At 47.0% G+C, this 23,920-nt stretch overlaps 1 protein-coding gene across 5 annotated transcripts in view; it reads left to right on the top strand.

The window, feature by feature from the left end:
* LOC144792165 (oxysterol-binding protein 2-like) overlaps positions 1-23,920 on the top strand; it is a 1,552,312-nt gene that overhangs the window by 1,423,457 nt on the left and 104,935 nt on the right. The window lies entirely within an intron of this gene.

The raw sequence follows: 23,920 nt of genomic DNA, 5'->3' as shown, positions 1-23,920 counted from the left end.
CTGCGTTTAGGGTGGTTCTCGTGGGGGCTATGTGTGTTTTAGCAGTCCCAGTTAGTGTGGCGTTTCCATAGTCACGTCTGGAGAGAACTAAAGATTGGGTTGCGATTTTTAGGTCATTGGGGGGTAGGAAATGCTTGATTTTGTTGAGGAGTTTTAGGTTGTAGAGCGTGCCTTTTGCTGTGGAGTTTATGTGGGAGCTCATGTTAAGACTTGAGTCTAGAGAGATCCCTAGAGGGGGGCGCTAGGTGGCGCGCAAGCAAGATGGCCACACAAGTGTGAGGCTCCTGCAGCCTGGAATGTAAAATCCTTCAATTATCCTGCTAGACGGACTGTCGACTGCCCTAAACCGTGGACTGAGATTGCTTATGACCCGTGGAGGACCTGCTGTGAAATTTTGCTGAATCGAGCTGTTCCCGCTCTTGCCGCAAGTGTGTGAAATATTTGCCGGGGTGAGGTGGAGCTCCAGGTCAGGCGCAACATCTACGCGAGCCCGCAGCGCACCACGAGGCGAGTGGGCCCTGCGGTGTGAATTGGTGGCAGTGATCAGAGGTGGCAGACTGGGCCCCTGCGCTGCTGACCGCTGAGGAGCCCGGGTGCAGTGCGGAGGCCCGGACCGACTGCAGTGGCCGATACTATGTTTGCAGATTGCATCTGGGGTGAGGCGATCCTGACAAGCGCCTTAGGCGAGCATAGCCTGAACTGCTGGATGGCTGTGGGGGCGTGCATCTCTGCGCTCCAATACACGCTACTGCGATCGGAGACTCCGGGGAGTGTTGCGCTGCCCGCGCTGAGGTGGCCGCTGACGGCCAGGAGCTGGGACTTATACTTGTGGACTCTTCCCCTCCCCGGCAGGATATAGTATGCATGCAGGCGCCCAGAGATAATTGCGCCGCATCACCTGGAGTAACGCTGCGGCTGGGACCCGCTTCTGGAGCGGTGAACATTGACATTCCTCTGTGGGGGCCTACCTTTGCTGTTGCCTGCGGAGTGGGCGGCGGTCACTGCCCTCTGCTTGTGTCTGCGAGCTGACTGTTGGTCGACATTCGGGAGCCCCTGGCCAAGGCCTGTTGGGGGTAGGGCATTAGCGGCAGCCATTTTGAGAGCAGTGAGGCTGGGCACGCATTGTGCATCAAACCGACAAGCAAGGGTCGAGGCGTCTTGATGGGGTGCTGATGTGAGGGAGCGCTTGCAGAGACAGGGCTCAAGAAGTGGTGGGCTGTGATCACTGATGCTCTGGACTCACCCTGATCTTTCCCTGGTTGCGCTGTGGAAATTGCCCCGGTGGGACACTGCACACTCCTTGGCGTGGATACTCTGCACTACAGGGACACAACAATTTGCACGCTTCATTGGTCCCCCAAACTGGTCTGCCCCAGGATACAGAGTGCATTATAAACATTACTAGAAAGGCCTATACTGAGGCACTGGGAAAGCTCCTATGGCCACAGACTCTGGGCCGCTATGGGAAAGCCAGACGCCAAACAATCTAAACGAAACTTTGAGGCGACTAGGCGCAGCGCCCGGAACTTGCAAGATGTTCAAGAACTCGACAGGAGAGAGGGTGTCCAGGGTCATGACCTGTGCAGACTGCGGATGTGCAAAGTATCCTTCAAGAGGATCGTCAGGGATTCGCCACTATTGTTGATAAAGTGGACAAGATTTCGTCGCGGATGGATGCCATTGCGCACAAGCTGGAGGGGCACGAGGATCGACTAAAGGAGGCGGAGCGACGCATTTCAGCTACTGAGGACACAACAACCAAAGCCACAACGCAAATTGCCCAAATGGACAAACTTCTTAAGCTCCTAGCTGCAAAGAATGAGGACTTAAAAGCGCGAAGTCGGCGCAATAATATACGCATTTTAGGGATTTCTAAATCCACCAACACGGGCAAGATGGAGGAGTATGTCGAAAAGCTGTTGTTGACCTCTATCGGAGCGGAGTCTTTCTCCAATCAGTATATAGTAGAATGTGTGCACCGCACCCTGGGGCCACGACCACCACCGGGCAGCATGCCTCGTCTCATCATAGCGAGGCTGTTGAACTACAGAGATCGGGACGTGGCGCTACGAGTTGCGAGGAGCAGACAACAACTCTCCTATGACGGGAACACCTTCTCCGTATATACGGATTTTACCCCTGTGGTTCAAGAGGAGAGACGCAAGTTCACAGCTGTTAAAAACAAACAGAGACTGGCCCAAATTGATTATGCCCTATTGTACCCTGATCGCCGTAGCGTTACTCATCAAGGCAAACAACGTTTTTTTTTACTAAGCCGCAGCAAGTGGAGGAGTTCCTGAAGCACTTGAAGCGCACGAATCGCAACAATGGATCGCCGACAACGTCTCAACAATCCTCCTCGGCAGGAAGGGAAGATGATTCCCAATGAATGCTGTACTGCTCCCCACAATGCTTTAGAGGCAGAGTGAACTGCGAAGACTGACTGATGGCGTGGGACTCTTTTGGGTGCAACCCTTTTTCTTTTTTGGGTTGACCGGCGGTCCGTACTAAGCCATTCCACGACAAGCCAGGCACCCTCTGCCCTCTAGGGTCCAACAGTACCATCTGAAATGGACTGACCGGGCGGGGTACACCTGTTCTGTCACCTAGGTTGGCCCCCAATGGGTGTTCACCTGCTGTTGTTTACTGCATATCGAATGCAGAATATGGTTGTTTTTCTTGGTCTTATGTTGGGGCATGGGGAGGAGGGGTGGGTGAACAATTCTGGCAAGTTGGGGATGCTTCAGTGGGCAGGGCTGGGGGACTGGGGAGACTGTATTACTTTCTGTATGTCTTTAGCGAGACAGGTTAGTTGTTTTACAGGTTTACTATGGCTGACATGCAAACTAGAGATTAAGTGCTCGACACCTAGGAGAACTTGGTGTAAGGCACGCACATGTGGATTGGATCACGTCCTGCAAACACTGTTTTGACATTAGCAGACATACAGGGCCATGACAGACATTGATCCCGAGAAATTGAATATCATCACATGGAACGTCAGGGGACTTGGGGATCCGCGGAAAAAGAGACACATACTGGCATATCTGGACAGACACCACGTCCACATAGCTATGTTGCAAGAAACGCACTTTAATCATAAGACACTTAACAGCTTTGCCTTTAGGTGGGCGGAACATAAATATTTTTCCTCTTACTCATCGTATGCGAGGAGAACGGCCATACTTATAAAGAAGCAAATCCCCTTTCACCTAGTGGGAGCTACTTGGGATTCGAAGGGTAGATACTGCCTCGCCTGGGGGCGACTGGGTTCTGAGTCAATTACCCTGGCATGCTGTTATGGGCCGAATGTAGATGCCCCAGAATTTTATACAGAGTTGTGGGCTAAGATTCTCGATCTAGGTTCCAACCACATAATTTGGGTGGGGTGGGGGGGGGACTTTAATGTCACTTGTAACCCAAGCATGGATAGATCTCTTCCAGCTCCCCACCACCACACTAAAGCTCAAGCTGTCTTACAGGATATGATTGATACTTATCACCTGCTGGATGCCTGGAGGCATATACATCCTCATACGTTGGAGGGCACACACTACACTGCGCAAGCGGCTTCGTGGGCACAACTGGATTATTGGTTGCTATCCCGGGGGTTGGGTCCCACTATTTTTAAAGTACAGCATCTGGCTAGGACTTACTCAGATCACGCTCCTGTCAAACTCACGCTCTCTTCCTTAGAACTTGACCCGCCGCGCAGTGCATGGAGGATGCACGATCCTATTCTTTTAGACTCAGTTTTTCAGGAGGAGCTGCGGGAAGAAGTGCAGGACTTTTTCGTATGGAATAAGGGTTCGGTAGAAAGTGTAGAGACCACCTGGGAGGCATTTAAAGTCACACTTAGGGGATACTGCATATCTAAGGGGTCTGGTGTACTCAGAGACACCACTAACACGTTGTGCAAATTGGAGTTGGAGCTCAGGGCACTGGAAGGAAAACTGGCCACGAGCCCGGACAGCCCCACCCAACTTAAATTTAGGGAGACACTCACAGAGTACATGGACATAGCACAGAGGATAACGAGATTATGGGGAAGGTATTGAATAGGCCGTCGCTATGGGGAGTGAGAAAGGCCCGGCAAGGCATAAGCACACATAATTAGGAGACCATGCTACTCCAACTATGTCCTAGAGATCAAAGGCGCGGACAGGATGGTCTATCGGGACACGGCAAATATACTCAATGCTTTCACACGTCATTACACGCAATTATACACCACACAAAGGAAAGATACCTTGCACTTAGAGAGTTATTTAGAAGTTGTGGCGCTGGGATGGCTGAGCGATGTGTAACGGCCGTTCTTGTGCGCCCCGTTTGAATTAGACGAGGTTAGGGAGGCCATTATGCACATTCAATCGGGGAAAGCTACGGGCACGGATGGTAACCCCAGTAGAGTTTTACACAACATATATAGATCTGATGGCCCCTATATTGCTTGAAGTGTACGAAGAATCGTTGGACGTTGGCTACCTTCCGGCGTCCATGAGGGAAGCCCTCATTATCTCACTTTTGAAACCTGGTAAAACGCCAAGTCAGTGTGATTCCTATAGGTCATTGTCTCTCCTTAACTGTGACGCAAAAATATTAGCAAAGCTTATTGCCACCCGCCTTAGCGTATTGATGGAAAACTTGATTCTACCTGACCAATCGGGTTTTGTCCCCGGGAGGGCTACATCCCACAATTTGCGTACCTTTTTTACAATATTGAATAATGTCTCCCCTGACTTGCCGATGGCGGCTGTGTTCCTGGATGCCACTAAGGCTTTCGATTCTATCGAATGGGATTATATCTTTGGGGGGATGATACAAATGGGATTTCCGCCCCTTTTTATCTCCTGGATTCAGTTGCTGTATCACCTGCCAGTTGCTAAGGTATTTATAAATGGGCATATCTCCCAAACATTTCAGTTCACTAGGGGTGTCCGTTAGGGGTGTCCTTTATCCCCATTACTCTTTGCACTGGCGGTTGAACCTTTGGCGGCGAAGTTGCGGCAACACCATAACAATAAGGCTCTGCGATGTAATATGAGGCAGATACTTATATCACTATATTCCGATGATATTACGCTATATATAAACGGGACCCGCAACAAAATTTAAATCCAATCCTCAGGGAATTCATAGTATTTGGGAAACTTTCGGGGATCCAGATCAATTGGGGGAAATCCTGTATCTTTACACTGACACAGGCGACAACTTGCTTCCCGCTGGATTACCCTCTGGAGTAGTGCGATGCGGATCTGCAGTATTTGGGCATTAGGGTTACCAGAAATAAGGACGAACTGATGCGTCTTATCTATGGTACAGCATTGACGTGAATAGCAGACTGTGTGACCCGTTGGATTACACTGCCCCTATCAATGGCAGGGAGAGCGTTGTTAATTAAAATGGCGGTACTTCCCCAACTGCTTTATTTATTTTTAAACATTCCATATCATCCGGGAGGATATATATTTTTTTTAATTACGATTAGAACTAATACGACTAGTGTGGGGGGGTAAGCAGCCGAGGCTGCAGTGGAGCATCCTCACTAGGCCATACTCGAAGGGAGGGTTTGGCTTCCCAAATTTTGAGTTATATTATATTAGCACACAAGCCCACTACGCATACTACTGGGTGAACCAGCCACACTACATGCCACAAGTAACGGGGGAGCGCTGGCCTGCGCATCCTACCCCGATAGATGGTGCGTTGTATGACGTGCCAAGTGCTAGGGACAAGATACGATTACCATTGCCTGTACAATTACAGCGTGGCAACGCATAGGTCGCATGCTGGATGTCCCGCAGCTATATTCCCCACTGCTACCCCTTACATACCATCCGAGCAGGCCTCTTCTCCATGAGACAATTTTTCACGACTTCAAGGAGCGGACACGCATAAAAACTTGGGGACACCTGTGCAATGCTGGGCAGTTTTGTAGTGCCGAGCATCTTTTTCAAGGCGTACAGCAAACTCCACTGGATGTCTTTTTATATATACGGCTCCGACAAGGGGTCCGTACTCTCACCCCGGATTTTCTGGCGGAACCCCCGGTGCTGGCCACGTTGCAGATGGTGCTTAACACAGCGGCGGCAAAACGCCTTGTCTCTCTGATATACCGCACAGTACACATGCACAAGGAAGAACCGACTGCTCTAGTACGTACAAGATGTGGCGAGGAAATGGGCTTTGAATTGCCAGAAGAGCACTGGGAGTATTGCTGTCTGCAGACTGAACAAGTATCGGCCAGCAGCAGGATGCGTATAATACATTATATTATATATTATTTATTTATTTTATTTAGAGAGTTTTATATAGCGCGAACTTGACCCTTGGGTATCAGAGCGCTTCACAGACAAGTATACATTCTGTAGAGATATAATTCCATTACAGTAAGATCAACATATAATAGAATGAGTGAGGTAGATAAGTGTCAAGTTGCTTAACTCAAATAGCATAGCATTACCACTATTATATTGAGTGAGGTAGATAATTGTTTAGCTAAATAGTAGGAATTTCCTCCTGTTATAGGGTAGGTTGAGGTAGATAAGTGTCGAGGGCATAGTTCATAAAACATAACCATACCAGATTAATATATTAGGTGAGGTAGCTAAGTGTCTACTATAAGACCAGAGTGAGGTAGCTAAATGTCTAACTATATAATCGAAATTTCATTGCGGTAGGATCGGTATCAGTCTAAAGAAAATATTCTGGGATACGTACAGAGATTTTTATGGGATATTCTCTATTCCTGTATAAATGTTCATCCTTGTCCTTTATTTGTTTATTCTTCCTCCCGGTTCCAGGGAATCAATCGTCTCCAGTTTTCGTGATGATGGTGCGTTCCTGTCTTTATTAGGTCAGGAATTTCCTCATTAGGAAGATCTTCGTTTCCCTTATGAAGGTTGTCGAGTTTGTAATTTTTCTGATAGTTGGGGGAGCGAGTTCCATATTCTGGGGGCTGCCCCTGTGAAAGCTCTGTCGTATGTTTTCTTTTTCCTGAAGATGGGTGGTTTCAGCATCAGCAGATTGGCGCTCCTTACTGGTCTGCCTCCACCAGACAACTCAATCTTCTGGGCCAGGTATCTGGGTGTTTTGTGGTGAAGAGCTTTGTGGGTGACACATGCCATTTTGAATTGGATTCTTGCTTCGTATGGTAGCCAATTTAATGCTTTTAGATGCGGGGAGATGTGGTCGAATTTCCTCGATCCAGTAATGAGTCTTGCTGCCGCATTGAGGCAAGCTTTCAGTGGCGCAATGGAGATTTTTGGTAGGCCTGTTAAGGTTGTACAACCGTATTCAATCCTTGAGATTACTAGTGATTGTAATGCTAGCTTGAGGTCTGCCAATGAGATGAATGGTTTCACTTTCCGTAGATAGTTCAAGTGAAAGCGAGCATTCTTTGCCATTGAGTTGATGTGAGCTTTCATGTCTAGGTTCTTGTCTAAAGTGATTCCTAATGATTTCGCTGAGTCCACTAACGTAGGGGTGCAGTTTAAAGCTGTGATCAATCTAGTCCATTCTTCCGCCTCTGCGTACTTCTTTGGGGGAGAGATTAATAGGAATTCCGTTTTTTGTGCATTTAGCTTCAGGTGATTACTTGTTAGCCAACCTACTGTCATTTTTAATGCCTCATTCATTAACTTGATGTCTTCCTTGGATTCTATCTTGATGTACACTTGCGTGTCGTCCGCGTACATGTGATAGGATATGTTCGCGTTTCGGAGGATATCTGTCAGAGGTTCGACGTACAAGTTAAACAGTGAAGGTGATAGAGTCGATCCTTGTGGGACTCCGATTGAATTCGGACATGATGTGGATAGTGTCTGGTTGACCCAAAATCTTTGTGATCTGTTTTGGAGGAAGGATTCAAACCATTTCAACACCGTTCCCGTCATTCCCATCCTGTTGTGAAGTCTTTCAAGCAATTTTTCATGGTTTACCGTGTCAAATGCCGATGACAGATCTAGAAGGACTAGTAGACATGTCTTATTAAGGTCCAGGGCTTGTATTGCATCGTCAACTATGTGTAAGATCGCTGTTTCCGTGCTGTGTCCTGTTCTGAATCCTGATTGACAGTCGTCCAGCAGCCTGAATTTTGTGATGTGTTGGCTCAGTTGATGTTGTGCGCATTTCTCGATTAGTTTGGCCAATAGTGGAATATTGGTAACAGGGCGGAAGTTGTTAGGATCTGCTGGGTCCGCTGTTGGCTTCTTGATGATCGGGACCACTTGGCCCGTTTTTAAGCAGTCTGGAAGGTTCCCTTGTGATAGGGAGTCGTTTATTATTTTTGTCCATATTGGGATTATGATGTGGGTTATTTTTTTAATCAATATGGTAGTGGGTGATGCACAGCAATGTTATTCGACAGGTGTAGATTGAAATAAAGAGTTTATGGGTGCTCACGTGGGTTGTGTCTCCGTCCGAAACACACTTTGAAAAGATCCTAAGTTGTGTATGCATAAGCAATGCTAATACATCCCCACTGGCGGCACTCCAGATGAAACAATGTTTCCAATTGTTGATCCAATATGTTTTATTGGTTGAATAAAGTTTTTCATCAAAACAGGTTTGATATTGCATTCATATCAAAGGGTTCATATATGTTTTCAAATGAGGAACAATCAAAGTTGGTAACTCCGATGCATTTCGGGCGGAGCCCTTTCTCAAGGAGTTCTGTAAAGAAGACAGGATAAAGTGAGGGTAGGGTGGGGTGGACGAAGAAAACAAGGACTACATTTAAACTATGTATGAGCAAAAATTATATGTGACAAAAACGAGAGTGAATAGAGCCTGAGCTGTCATGGAGTCTTTTACTGGTGAGTTAAAGTGTCGATCAATAAGTGATGTGATGGGTTGCTAAGGGACCAGTGCAGTATCGCTAATGACTGAAAAGGTGACGTAAATCAGTGCTACCACCCGAAGGGAGCGTGGTTACTAAGACGGTGAACGAGATAGAAAAACGGCATACAAGATACAAAGACGACATGCAAGATGGGAAGCCGGCATACAAAAAACGCTAGGAAACTTACTTAGGGTACAATGTAACGCAACGCGTCACTGAAAGTATCCCAATGTGCATTGTTTTTTGCTTCATTGTGGTTGAATGTCGGTGTGGCAATGGTCAGACTCTGTGGTTGTTTGTGCAGGTGGTCCGCTGCTGTCTTGAGCTCTATTTCCAGCTTGTTGGCCTTCTCAGAGAAGAACTTTGAGAATTCTTCGCAGCTTAGTTGGGTTTTGGTGGTTTCTTGGGCCGATTTTGCTAGTTTGTTCGATTGCTGCTTTAGGATTTCAAATAGTTTCTGTGGCCTGTTTTTGGCGTTGTCTAATTCTGATCTAATATATTCTTTTTTGGACCTAAGGATCTTTTTGTTATATTCGCTTCTGATTTTTCTGAGTGATTTCAGTTCTGGTGTTGCCGGGTGTACTCTCCATTTTCTTTCGGCCATTCTTAATTTCCTTCTATCGTCATTCAGAGCCTTGTTAAACCATGGGTTCTTGTCCTTTTCCGAGACTCTTTTTAGTTTTAGTGGCATTGTGGTGTTAACTATTTTTGCTACTGTTGTAGTGTAGTGCTCCGTTAGATCATTCACCTTCCTCAGGCTGTTAGGTGGCTTCAGCTCTATCTCACAATTTTCCACTAGTCGATCCATGTTCAGGTCTTTCGTATCCCGTGTCCACTTATTGATTTTAACTGGCTGTGAAATCTTTTTCCTTTCTAGTGTTGGAATTAGGAAGATAATGGCATGGTGATCGGACCAGTCGCATGGTACAACTGACTGGACCGTTCTCCATCGGTTATATTATAAGCCAGTCAGGATGCACAGATATAAACTACGGGACACAGATAGGTGTGACAGATGCCGAGCTCCGAGGGCAGACATGCTGCACTTGGCTTAGGAATGTCCAGGAATGAACGAATATTGGGGGCAAGTCTTTGAAGCGCTAACCCTGATGACAGGTACATATATCGAGCCCACGCCATTACTGGCCCTGCTGGGATACGTTAAACCCCTACAGGCTGCACATCGCAGATACGTGGCCCTCGCACTGCTCATGGTTAAGAGGCGGGTGGCCTGCCGCTGGGGGAGGGGACGGGCACCCAAATTTAATGTTTGGATCAATGATTTGGTTTCTTGTCAAGAAACACTTGCCACTTATGCAGAATTGTTACCTAGCACCTCCAGGCCTAGGGATATGTGGGGCCCATCGGCAGGTTACCTCCTGGCGCACCCGCGAGAGAATCAGATACCTGAGCCAGGGGAGTCGGCGCCCTAAGCCCCCATTAAGATTGCGCGCCACTATCAAATGAATCACGCCCTGAGAGGGCGGGGGAGACCTGCCCTGCACTACATGTATTACACCTTAGCGTGTTTGGGAATTTTAAGCATAATGGAGCTATAACTGTGTCATACGCACTCAATAAGATATGCTGACTGAAGAAGTATGTATTGCTTTAATAAGTTATCAGTGAACTTTTAATGATGTATTTATTCTAACTTACTCTATGATGTGTTGAGGACTCTGATCCAGTGAGGTGAACACTGAAGTAGTAATGTACAAAAGATGTGTCGAATAATATGTTTGCATAATGTCACCAATGTACTGTTTGGTTGAAAAATGAAAAAAATAAAAAAAGAGAGATCCCTAGAGATTTAGCTGAGATTGCTGGAGAAAGTTTGCAGTTTAGAGAGTCATGGTTGTTTATCCATTCTTGGATTTAAGGGGGTTGTTCGTGATTGGAGAAAACAAGGATTTCGTTTTTTTCTTGGTTGAGTTTGAGGTGGTTGAGTGATAGCCAATTTTCTACTTTTGATAGTGTGGAGTTAAGTCGGAGGATGTCATTGCGGGATTATATCTCAAGGTACAGCTGGATTGTATGCGATGTTTGCTTGTTTTAGAATGGTGGTGAGTCATTCAATGTAAATGTTGAAGAGTGTGGGGGAGAGGACTGCGCCTTAGGGGACACCTTGAGTTGAGGGGGAGGTGTCGGACATCGAGTTTTTGATTTTTATGACTTGGGAGCGGTTATGTAGAAATGAGGAGAACCATTTTAGGACATTGCCATCTGCTCCGATACGCTTTTGTAGGGCGTCTAAGAGTAGCTTGTGGTCTATAGTTCGTTCCCCACCCAAAAATGAAACTTACCTTCTAACTTGCTTCATATCCCTATTCATCCTCTCTTGCAGGCTAAACACAAACCAACCAGTTCCTCCCTTACTTGCATGCTGCACAACTGCCACTCAGCAATCAAACACTGCCTTGAGATCGCTGACACAATCACCAAACACATCAACTTCAAAATCTTTACGAAAACCCAGCTGAATGATAACTCAAACAGTGTTCTTACATTCCTTCTACACCCTCTCCCCCAACTCCATTCTGAGAAGCGTCTGAGAAGGAAAACAAGGTGGAGGCTTAGCAGTCATATTCAGAAGCTTTCTGAGCAAACCTTTGAGTGTTTAGCACAAGAATTCCTCTCGTAAGCCTCCTCCATCCTCAGGTTGAATGTAATCTACACTCTCCCAGCCAAACCAACACCTTCTTGGAAGAGTTCATTGAACGTTTCACTGCACAATTAATCAGCTCTGACACATTATCTTTCTTGTGACTTCTACCACACACTGCATAGGCACCGCTCTCGACCTTATGTCCAGATCACCACTACTTTTGACTATAGATTCCTTCCCGGTTAATCGGTCGGTTCACCTACAGGATTCCCTTCATAGTGTATGTCTCAAACAAGAAACCCCATGGTCAACGGCAAAAAGAAAAACATCTGCTTTAGAGTACCAGTAACATCGAAACAACAGCCAGCCTGTCCTAAATCAAATCTCACCTCGATAGGGCCTCTACTTGACATTAAGGAGGCCACAGTCAGTTTCAACTCCTGCTTGGACTCCTTGATAGAGGAGTGTGCCCCCATCAAGAGCAAATACATAGTCCCGACCCGTTTGTCTCTGGTATTACAAAGCCCTCTAGGAAAAAAAGTAAACATCAGAAAATTTGAGAAATACCACAATCACTAGTAAATCTAACAAAGGTTCATACTGTGAGACAAAAATACAAAGGCCACATCTCTTTAGCCAAGAAATCACATATCATATCCCTCTTCGATTTGGCCAAGAATAGACAGAGAAAACTATAAATATTCAAGCCAACAGCTCTTCCTCCAACCCCACATTTAAGGAATCCTTTGCAATCACTTTGTAGAGTTTTTGATAAACAAAATCAAAGACTTTAAGATTTTCCTTCCTTCCGGTGGCCAAGAGCATGACCGGGTAAGACGTGCCCAGCATCGGCTCCGACGGGCAATAACTAATCCTGCGGATATCCTGGGCCAAAACGGGCTGAGCACAGACTTAAACCGAACATAGGAGGTCCGAGACCCACATGACAGCGGCGGACCTGAGCGCAAGGTGCCGCGACTTGTTTTGGGGCGAGGTGACAGTAGGACGGGCGGCCGCGGAATCACCAAAATGGCGGCCGCCATCTTTTGACTGACCTCGGAGCGCTGTGCAACACCAGTGCCCCTGGGAAGCACCGGAGCCTCAGTGACGGAGACGGCACAACCCGATGGGCAGAACCGGAGTGGCGCCGGGACCCCCGACTGCTTCAACGAGCGGAGCGGACGGCTCCAAGCTGGGACGCCCGGGAGAGATCCGAAACTGGAGCGGCAGGACGAGGTGGTCATCCTGGGAGGTTGGAGGACCGCACACGAACGCCGGACCCAACAACAGCAGAGAGTCGGGGACACACCTCCCTGGGAGATAGGGAGAGATCGGCAGCTGGGAGCCCGGGCCTTTCCCCTGGTGAGTGAGATTCCAGGAGGGCTGCGTGGTGATCCGGGAGGCGCCGCTGGTCACATGCGGGCCCATAGAGGTCCCCAGCGGCTTAGAGAAGGCGGCGGCATACCTTACGCCGGCCATAGCGGCCCGTTGAACCGAGCCAGAACACTCGACCCACCCCCTTGCGGGGAGCGAGACCGGGGGCCGGACCACGCCGTGTGCCCGATTATCCACCACAGAAGCCTGCGCTCCCCTTATGCGACAGGACTGACAGAATGGGGGTTGCAAGCTGTGATCCTGGGTGAAGGCCTTGGCTAAGATGTGGAAATTTGTGCATGGGGGAACGTCTGATTGCCTCACAGGATACCTATTCTGCTCTCTGGCCTAGACTTGGCGCTTCGTTCCCCCCCCCCCCATGCCTGCATGCCGCCGTGAAGGGGGATAACACCTGACGCCTGCGGCCTAGTCACTCCAGCCCATGAGACCCAGTCTTGTCACACGACACACCGGTGTTGCCATGGAGCGTTAGGTCTCATAATTAATCGGAAGACCCCAGGGCATCACTGTGGAACCCCGTGGACGCTGCGCTTTCCCTGGCACCAGAGTGCGGGGTCCCAGACCTTGCGGCAGAGCCGGCCTGCCCCAGACGTCCCGCGAGAGATACCAGGTGCTTGATAGCAAGTGAATCAGAGTGCACCCTAGGCGATCGGGACTGTTTCCAGAGACTTGCGCAGTCAACTATGATCAGAGACAAGGTGCCCAAGCTATCCAGACAGTGCAAAATGAATAAATTCATCACACAACAACAACCACCGGCCCAGGTTGCGAGGCAGCGGAATGGAGACACTGAGACTCTCCTACAGGCTATAAGAGATTTGAGACAGGCCTTGGAGGGGAAAATAGGCGAGGTCAGCACGGAAGTCTCACTCCTGCGTCAAGACATGAGAAATATGGCCGCTAGAGTTACGGAAACGGAGACTAGAATAGGTGAGGCAGAAGATGTACTACGGGACCTGCGAGGGGGGCCTTTCAACACTCCAGGCTACCACCAAAGACCTGCAATGGAGGGTGGATGACACCGAAAACAGGGCGCAACGAAACAACCTACGCTTCATGGGATTTAGAGAGGGAACTGATGGAGCAAATGTGGCGGCATTCCTCTATAAATGGCTCCGGGATACCTTCCCCACTGACAAGTTCTCGACCTGTTTCGTGATCAAACGGGCGCACAGGGCCCTGCAAGCAAAACCCCCCCCAGGTGTGGCGCCCCGTACGATCATAGCCCGCTTCCTCAACTTCCTTGACAGAGACATGATCCTCCAAGAAGCTAGAAAACTGGGAGACATTAAAATGGATAATGCACGTATTATAATCTTTCCGGATTACAGCCGAGAAGTGCAAGCCAATAGGAGATCATTCATTTCCGTCAAAGCAAAACTGTGTGAAAAAGGTATACAATACATGTTACTCTTCCCAGCCAAGCTGAAAGTGATCTTCAGAGAGAAAACTCACTTATTCCAAACTCCAGAGGCGGCATGGGAATGACTGGAGGAGCGGCCGCTCCTCAAGGGGACGGAGGAACGAAGACGGCGGAAAAGCCCCCCGGGAACGCTCTCAAGACGATCAGAGGCGGAACAGGGTTGGACACTGAGACCCAGGGATCTCGCGGGTCAGTGGCGAAACCCACTCACCCCACATCCGGCACAGACTACCAGCCGCCCAGTACCAACCAAGGACCAACCTCTGCACACTCTACCACTTCCAACAGGACCAGACAGGAATGCGGAACCGGACCCCCATGAGAGCGCATCAGAAGATGACAGAGTGGTGGACGAAGAGGACCAAAGCACAAGCTTAGCCCAGATGGCACCAGCATCGCCTTGCCCGTCGGGGCCACCAAGGGATGGTTACAACCCCCCCCTTTTTCTTTCATTTCATAACTCACGCTTACCTTTTTTCTCCCTTCTTCCTATCCTCTTCCTTCTTCTACGCCTACTGTCGGTTCTCTGACTGACGGTGAACTGTCCCCCGCTTAGCGGGATTTAGATAAGAGAAGCCTTGGGAAGCACTGCAGGGTGTTTTGTTGAAACTGTAGTGTGAAGGGTTGCTACCATGGGTGGGCGACAGGCCGCACCCGCCACTGCAAGAGACCTGCAGCGACTGGCGACAGAGTCTCAGCGGGGGGGGGGGATGGGCAAAGAGGGACTCGGGGGGAGTTATGGTCAGTTTGTTTATGCATGTTGTTATGTTTTCTGGGTTTACACAAGGTAATGCCACACGAGTAGCTGACGATACATGGATTGCCATGAGAAGGTTAATGCTAGATTGCCAGAACGTGAATGGCCCCGCCGGTATCACTTAATAGACAGAACCCGGAAACCCCTTACTCGATCTACACCTGGAACGTAAATGGCCTGGGTGACAGGATTAAAAGAAGTCTAGTGCAGGCTCATATAAAACGCGCGCACCCTGACATAGTGCTCCTCCAGGAGACTCACCTTCAAGGGAGTAAATGCAGCTTCCTAGGTAGGAAACCATACACTGTCCTGGCGCACACGGGATACACGACAGGGTCCCGGGGGGTGGCTATTTTAATAAGAAGGAACCCCCCCTTTACGATACAACGTACATGGATAGATGAGCAGGGCACGTATGTGGGGGTCAACGGACGATGGGGAAGTTCTGAATTCACGATCATATCAGTGTATGCCCCACCCCAATTGCAGGCCAGAACCCTGGCGGGAGTCACTGATATAATGCTTAATACGCCGAACGCCCTACTGGTGATCGGGGGTGATTTTAACTATGTCATGCTCCCTGCCTTAGATAGGTCTGGGAACCCACTACGGTCAGAGGCAGAGACGCGCTTAGCGCACTTTACTAAATCCCTGGGTCTTATAGACGTCTGGAGAACACTCCACCCGCGAGACTCATGTTGCTCATACTATTCAGGGGCACATAAAGTATATTCCAGATTAGAACATTTTTGTAACGCAAGGCACGAAGGGGCGAATCAAGGGGGCGGAGTATCGAGCTCGAGGCTTATTAGACCACTCACCGCTTGAGGCCAACATCGGTAGGGACACATTGGGACCCAAAGGGGAGTGGCGCCTCTCAGCCTGGGAGTTGCAAAATAGGGAACTACTGTGTGGACTTCGGGCAGACACGAAAGTGTACTTCTCGGAGAATGTAGGCACGGTCCAGTCTGTGGTAACTGTCTAGGAGGCATACAAGACGGTTTTGCGAGACCGGGCGCAGAGCAGGGTGTCATGGGCCAAAAAGAAGGAGAGGGAAGAGATGTAAGAATGCGAAGCGCAGATTCTGACCCTGGAAAGGCAATGCCTGACCCATAATGATGACCGATACAGGCGTCGACTGAAAGACGCACAACTTAAATACAGGGACCTGGCGACGCAGGAAGCGAAGACACAAAGGATGGCTACGCTTCATAGGTTATATAATGTCAGTGATAAGTCAGGGAAGCTGCTGGCGTGGCTGAGCCATAGAGAAATGGAAGCTCGCTGGATTGAGGAAATACTAGATGAGACGGGTATGAAGATACAACAGGACGAGGGGATAGCAGAAACGTTTGCCACTTACTATGGCAACTTCTATGAGGCCCGAGACCTGAGGGAGGCCCCAGCGATAATGGAATACCTAGAGGCGGTGGAACTGCCTCACTTGTCGGAGGACGACAGGGATAGCTTGGACACGGACCTTACACTCGAGGAAATCCGTCAGGCAATTACCAGGCTCCGACCCGGTAAAACACCAGGACCAAATGGTTTGCCGGCGGAGTTCTTTAAGAAGGGATCGGATTTACTGGCCCCCCATCTCTTATCCATGTTCAGAGGCGCGATGGAGAAGGAAATCCTCCCGCCTGACCTACGCAAGGCCACCATTGTGCCTATACACAAAATAGGGAAATTGCCTCTGGAATGTGCCTCGTACCGCCCCATCTCTCTCCTGAACATGGAGGCTAAAATCCTGTCAACCGTCTTGGCCTTGCGTATGAGACCGGTCATCACCGACCTGGTGGACAAAGACCAAACGGGCTTCATGCCCGGTAGGGCGACTCGACTGAACTTACGAAGAACCCACAACTGGATGATGGAGGCCCTATCCCGCATGGCACCGCATCTCCTTCTCTCCCTAGATGCCGAAAAGGCGTTCGATGCAGTCCACTGGCCCTTTCTCGAAGCGACTCTAGCTAGATTTGGATTCGGACCACGATACCGGAGCTGGATCCGACTGCTATATACGGCACCGATGGCGAGGGTGAGAATAAACGGCCGTTTGTCTCGAGAGTTCCCAATCCAGAGGGGCACCCGACAGGGATGTCCCCTCTCCCCGCTCCTCTTTGCTCTAACAATTGAAGTGATAGCATGTGTGGTGAGACAGCATCCGGGCATCAGAGGGTTCCGATTGTCTGCGATGGATGCGACAGAGGAAAAAATATCTCTGTACGCGGACGACATTTTGCTTTATGTCACCGACCCTGAGACCACCCTCCCCACCCTTTTTGAGGCACTAACCACTTACGGTGAGCACTCTGGTTACACCATAAATTGGCACAAAGCGGTCATATTCAGTCCCAGCGCGGGGTATGACTGGCCATCCTTACCCCACGACCTACAAGTAGCAACCCATGGCTTCACCTATTTGGGGATCTATCTCACGCCGGACAAACACCGGTCCTATAGAGAAAATGTACACCGAATACTACTCACATTCAAGGAGGATGCCCAACGATGGAAGGCGCGTCCCCTGACCATATTAGGCCGAGCGGCCATGTTTAAAATGATCACACTCCCAAAGTTCCTATATGCCCTCCAAAATGAATACTTTCCCCTCTCGCGACAGGTGTTTCAAATGATCAACGCGGAGTTGCGGTCTCTGCTATGGCTGGGTAAACAACCCAGAATTGTCCTCGCCACATTATGCCTCAACCAATACAATGGCGGAATATCACTGCCAGACATAGAAGCTTATTACAGGGCGGTACATCTCACCCCGATATCAGACTGGCTTCATGCGGAAGCAACCCACCCCACTTATAGATTAGAACGCTATAAAATGGGTAAGCACTCCCCTCTTCATTATTCATATGATGGGAAAAAACACGCGGAGTTACCGCAGGCCACCCAGACAACAATCGCTTTGTGGCACAGCGCTAACAAAACAATGGGATGGCACCGCAAACCCACGAGACAAACTCCACTCTGGCACTGCGCTTGGTTACGAGAAATCCACAAGCTGCGTGGCTTTCAACCGTGGGATAATCTGGGCATATCCACTTTGGGTGATGTAATGACGGACTCCGCCTTTAAACCCTTTCAGAAACTCCAAGTCGACATTGGACTCAGCACCACACAACACTATAGATATCTACAACTGAAACACGCATGGCAGGAGGAAGGGCCCATTCCTTTCCCGCTGCAAGAATGCACGCCATTGGAGGGTCGATTGCTCCAAGAACACCTACAGGAAAAGGCAGTGTCATACACATACAGAACCCTAATCAATAATGCCCCGGATCACTTGGCAAAATTGAGAGAGACATGGGAAAGTAATGTTGGGACTTTTGAAACCACGGACTGGGAATCGGCCCTTATGCACCCCCGGGAAGTGGCAATCTAGTCCAGGCTGAGACTTATTCAATATAAAATACTACATAGAATCTATTACAATAGAGCCCGGCTACATAGGATGGGTAGAGCGAGCGACCCATGTTGCTTACGGTGTGCCCATGAAACAGGGGACTTTTATCATACGGTGTGGGACTGCCCTGTTATACAGAATTACTGGAAAATGTTGACGGTGGAATTGGGGAAGGTACTGAATGAGGAATTACCACTAGACCCAAAATTTGTCCTCTTGGGTATACCTGGGGATGTGGATTTGAGTCGCCCCCATCTTATATTCGCGGCCTTGGCTCTGGTGTCGCTAAGCGAGACATCGCTAGGAAGTGGGGTTATACATCAGCCAATCTTTCTTTGGACACACTACAAGATTACGGAACAGTCTACCCATTAGCCTGTTCCTCATTGCATGTCCTGTCACCTTTAAACAGACTGTGGAAAAGCTAGGGTGTACAGTTCTTAACTGGGCGTGGGGGGAGGGAAAGGGAGGTCTTTCTTCGAGTTGCCCTCACACACCCCGAAGGATGTCATGCTTCATTGTTAGGCCTTGCTCCTAGTCGGGCCAGCGCTGCAATGCCTGACGGGCTCCCGTAAACGGGCCTCTTATCTAGCTCATGGTACTGTAACACCTGCATGTCACTTGTGTGTTTTACAGTGAATACATGTGAAGTGCTTTACTTCACAGGGAGGCTAGCCTAGTGTCCTCGCCACATTTAATGTTATATGTGTATTTTCTCTTTGTTATGATATGTTCCACTTTATTGTAAAGCACTCTGATGCCTACACCCATGTCCACGCTATATAATACCAAACATAAAAATTAATAAAAAATAAATGATGTCTCTCAGGGGCATTCGGGAGTTGGTCAGGATTTTTCTGGAGTCCGCGGAGAGAGTGAAAGGAGCAGAGATCACACTGCAGCTGCCTGTTTTGAGGGGGCGTTTACTCTAAGTTAACTATTTCGCCAGCATTGCTAATGTTTACATATTCATAAAGGGCTTTAGAATTTGGTCAGGACTCAGAGTAATTGTACATTCGTTCTGTAGAAGGCCGTTGAATAATTATCTTTAGCTTAAAAAGACGAAGTTCGATAATACAGTCCCCATATATTATAATATTATTGCATTTCAAATATTCCACAGTAATTTTTGCCGATGATAAATCTTTTGAAAGATTTGGGTAGCCGATGACATCAACTGTTTGTTATAAGGAGAGCTCCAGTTTAGGATAAACCCGCTGCTTCTCGCCTTTTTTTTGTCCTACTGTTTCCAGGGCTTCACCATAGTGCATGTTATACATTGTTTTGAATTACAGCTGCGTCACGACTGACGGATCCTTTCCATACAAACTTCGAAAATAATCGTAAATCCTACCTTTCATCAGGTCTCTAGCTGGCCTAACCCTAGCCTGGATGCTGATGCCAAGGAACCTCTGATAGTCCCAAGGATCAGAAGGAGGTATCCAACAGTTTATCACCCAAGGGAACCACTTGCTAGGAATGGATTTCCTATACATTTTTTAAAAATGTATTTTGAGGGCCACGGAGGTGCTCTTCTCGTGCAGGTCACATTACAAAATGTAGCTTGTAAGCCCATATTGAGCAAAACAAAAACGCAAGTCCCAGGATATCAAAGGCAATTAACTGAAGATTGGGAACTGACTGAAAGTGCCACTCATGAACAATCAGTTCTGTGAAGCCATGCAAGAGGCTCTCTTACTTTCAACAGATAGACTGTGCACATTTGGGCATGTTATACTTATATAGTAATAGTTAAGCTGACAATAAACAAAGTGTAAACATGTTTTGACTAAGGCAACAAGGTTAGGTAAAGGCCATCGTCTAACATTGTATATGAGACCATACATGTTTACTTGCAGTCTCCCCCATTACTGTGTCCAAGGATGGAAAGATAGTATCTTTAGTTGGCATCAGAAGGGACATCCACCAAGACCAACTCTTTTGTTATTTGCATAATTATAAATTGTTCTGAATTTGTTATGCAAGAGATTATCTTTATTGACTACTCTTATTGTTGTTGGTTTTCCTCTGGTATGCCCTGTCTGTCAGCAACAAAAAGCAGTCAGAATCGCGTACAGAATATTGGGCCAGCTATGATGTGCATTGAGAAGGCATCAGCAGATTACCATCCGGGTTACACAATTCCTGATGTGTATACATTTGCCACTGTTAATCCCTTAACTGCTGGGGCTCCCCATTCAGTGAGGATCCCTTTTTTGGCTTTTTCAAGTAGTTTGCGCTAAAGCCTCTATAACTTTTTTCCACCAAAGATATACTCGGCAAATTTGCATCCTTTTTTTCAACATCCTGGGGATTCTAAAGATACCCAGAGTCTTTGGATTCCCCAAGATGGGACCGAGAAAAAAGGCAAAATATAGCTACATTTTGATTTTAGAGGGGAAATAGGGAAAAGTGGTCTGCAAACAAATGTGTGCTTTTATTTTCCTAAAAATGGCATCAACAAAAGGTTTGCTGTGCTAAATTCACCATCATCCTAGCCTTCAGGAACATGCAGAGCTAAATCAAAAAACTATTTCTAACCACAGTTGTGGCATTTTTCAAAAAGGAAGCCTGTTTTTCCTGGTTTTTTTGTGCTTCCAACCTAGTTACAGTTTGTGGTGGAAACCAGTTTGAAACTCATAGGTGATCCAGGAAAGCTATAGATTTCTGAATGGAAGACACAGTTCTGAATTCAGCAATGGGTCATATATATAGATCTATCAAGGTTTTCCTACCAAGAACTGTTAAAATAAAAAATATTGAGAATGAGTAGGAATGGTTGTTCAAGAAACCAAGGTAGTCAGAGCCAACAACTGAGCTGCACTATGGAATAATCTGTAATAGTGTACCGAGTATAAACCAATTCATATGGTGAAGAAATGGGCATATCTGGTGCCTATTCTGAAATAGGCACCAGATATGAAGTTTAGCAGCAGTGGTTATTTGTACAACTCTGAATTTGTAGGGTACCCATCCTAGTATGTGATTCAGAGGACTTTTTTCTTACTTACTGGTTTACATACGATAGGCAAAAATGCAGCAAAATCCAATTGGTAATAACACATTTTCTACTATCCTATGTTCCTACATGTCTTCCAATAAAAATAGTATCTCACTTGTATGGGTAGGCCTACTGCCCGCAACAGTAAATTGCCCACAATGCAACAAGAGCGCATCACATTTATTTCCACTGAAAACTGACCCTTTCTTGCAATGTTGGGAGCTGTGGATTTTAGGCCCCAGCTGACTTGGCAACTAGAGAAACCTATTCCACTAGTACATTTTTGAAAACTAGACACCTAGGGCAATCCAGGGTGGGGTGACTTATGTGGTTCTTAGCAGGGTTTCTTACCCATAAACCTTTGAAAAACTCAAACCTTGAATAAAACACACATTTTTCTCACCTTTCTGTAAGGAAAACTCCTGGAATTCACTGGGAGCCATACATTTCCTACCACTCAGCATTCCTCCAAATCTAAGGATAAAATCGACACCTCACTTGTGTGCTCACATCAAATTATTCCATAGCAAACGGACCCTTTTTTTTGCATTGTGGGTAGCTGTGGATTTGGGGCCTGAACTCAGTCGTAACCTAGGAAAGCCTAGCAAACCGGTAGATCTTTGAAACTAGAACACCTAGGGGATTCCAAGGTGGGGTGACTTGCACGGCTTTGCCTGGGACAGAAAGCCCTGGAATCTGTGCGGAACTACAAATTTCCTACCATTCTAAGTTCCCACAAGTCTCACAATAAGTACCACACTTGTGTGGATGGGCCAAGAGACCATGACATAAAAAGTGCTAAATTGAGGGATAAACAATAGGGGTAGCTGTGGTATTTAGGGTTGTGCTGTGGTTTCACCATGCAAATCTACCAACCACAGACATTTTTGAAAACTACACAACTAGGGTGTTGTGAATTGTATGTATCCCACAAAATGTTCTTACTTGCAATGCCCTGCAAACCTCAAACGGTACCTAAATCACACATTTTCCTTCCATTTCTGTGACGGAAACGTCCAGAATCCGCAGAAACCCACAATATTCCTACCAGCCAGCTTTAGCCCACTTGTGCTAATAAAGCAGCTGCCCCATTTGTGTGGCAGGTCCTGGTGCCCATTACAGGAATGGATCAAACTAGGGATGTAATTTTTAGGTGTGAGCAAAACTGAGGATTAGACTATCTAAGTTGCATGCCTGTCAAGGATTCGCAATGTCTGACCTACTTAGTCTCAACTTTACTGTTCGGTATTTCAGTTTCTTTATTTATTTCTTTATTAATGTAAATCCCTGTTAAAGTAATAATAACATAGAATACAGGTAAACATACAGTCAGACATCAAGAATTCCATAAAAACAAAACAACAATCCCCATCACCCATCAACAGTTACCAATAGGTAATGTGGCCAAATTCCAGTTGGGCAGGTATTTGAGTATTTCAGTTTGGATACATGCTAGTTCTTCTACCAAGACCAGGGGCTGAGAACCTTCCAACCAGGGTTTGTTTGACAATAGATCCAATACTGATTAATCGTGCTAAGTAACCTCTGTAGAACTAGCAACTGGATAACTGTTGAGTACATGTACTAACTTCTCTTATTCATTTATCAAAAAACAATAAATAGTTTTATGCATGAAAAATACAGTTGAGAAAAGGGTGTTGCAAATGAAAAGATTTAGGGCCATATGTATCAAGCCTTTTGCGATTCGTTAAGGCCGACATTCGCAGAATTTTGGCCTTAGCGAATCGCAAACGGCCTTTTTTCTGATTTTGAATTGTATGAAAAATTAGCAAAATAAGGAATCGCAAAAAATTGCGATTCCTTAAATGCTATGTATGAAGCTTTTCAAAATTGCGATTTCTTGTAAATATGCACAATTGTGCATTTTTGAGGGTGGCATATGACGCACATACATGCCCATTGGGCATGTATGTGCGCCATATGCACACACATGTAATTTTCAGGGGTGCAGCAGGGTGTCCTTGAGACACCCCTGCACCCTTGAAATAATTCTCAAATTGCAATTAGCAAATTGCGAATTCGCAAATTGAGAATTATTTCACAGTCATTTCTATGGGCCTCCTGGCCCATAGAAATGAATGGGAAATTATTCCTTATTTGCGAATTCGCTCATTGCGAATTCGCAAATAAGGAATAATTGAAAATCCATTTTGCGATTTCTAAATAGCGATTCCTTAAAAATTGCTATTTAGACATCAAAATGGTGATGATGATACATATGGCCCTTAATGATTACCTTTGCCTTAACAAAGTTATTTCCATCAGTACAACATGTTGGAAGCGAGGATGATCATGTAGTGTGTGATTACCAACAAAAGGCAATATGCAACCCATTAACTTACAATACACTTCGTTTTATATATAGAGATAGATAGATAGATAGATAGATAGATAGATAGATAGATAGATAGATAGATAGATAGATAGATAGATAGAGATGTGTATTTATTTA

The sequence above is a fragment of the Lissotriton helveticus genome, chromosome 11, assembly GCF_964261635.1.
Source record: "Lissotriton helveticus chromosome 11, aLisHel1.1, whole genome shotgun sequence".
In the NCBI taxonomy this organism is placed as follows: domain Eukaryota; kingdom Metazoa; phylum Chordata; class Amphibia; order Caudata; family Salamandridae; genus Lissotriton; species Lissotriton helveticus.
This window is presented reverse-complemented; position numbering and strand designations above follow the sequence as displayed.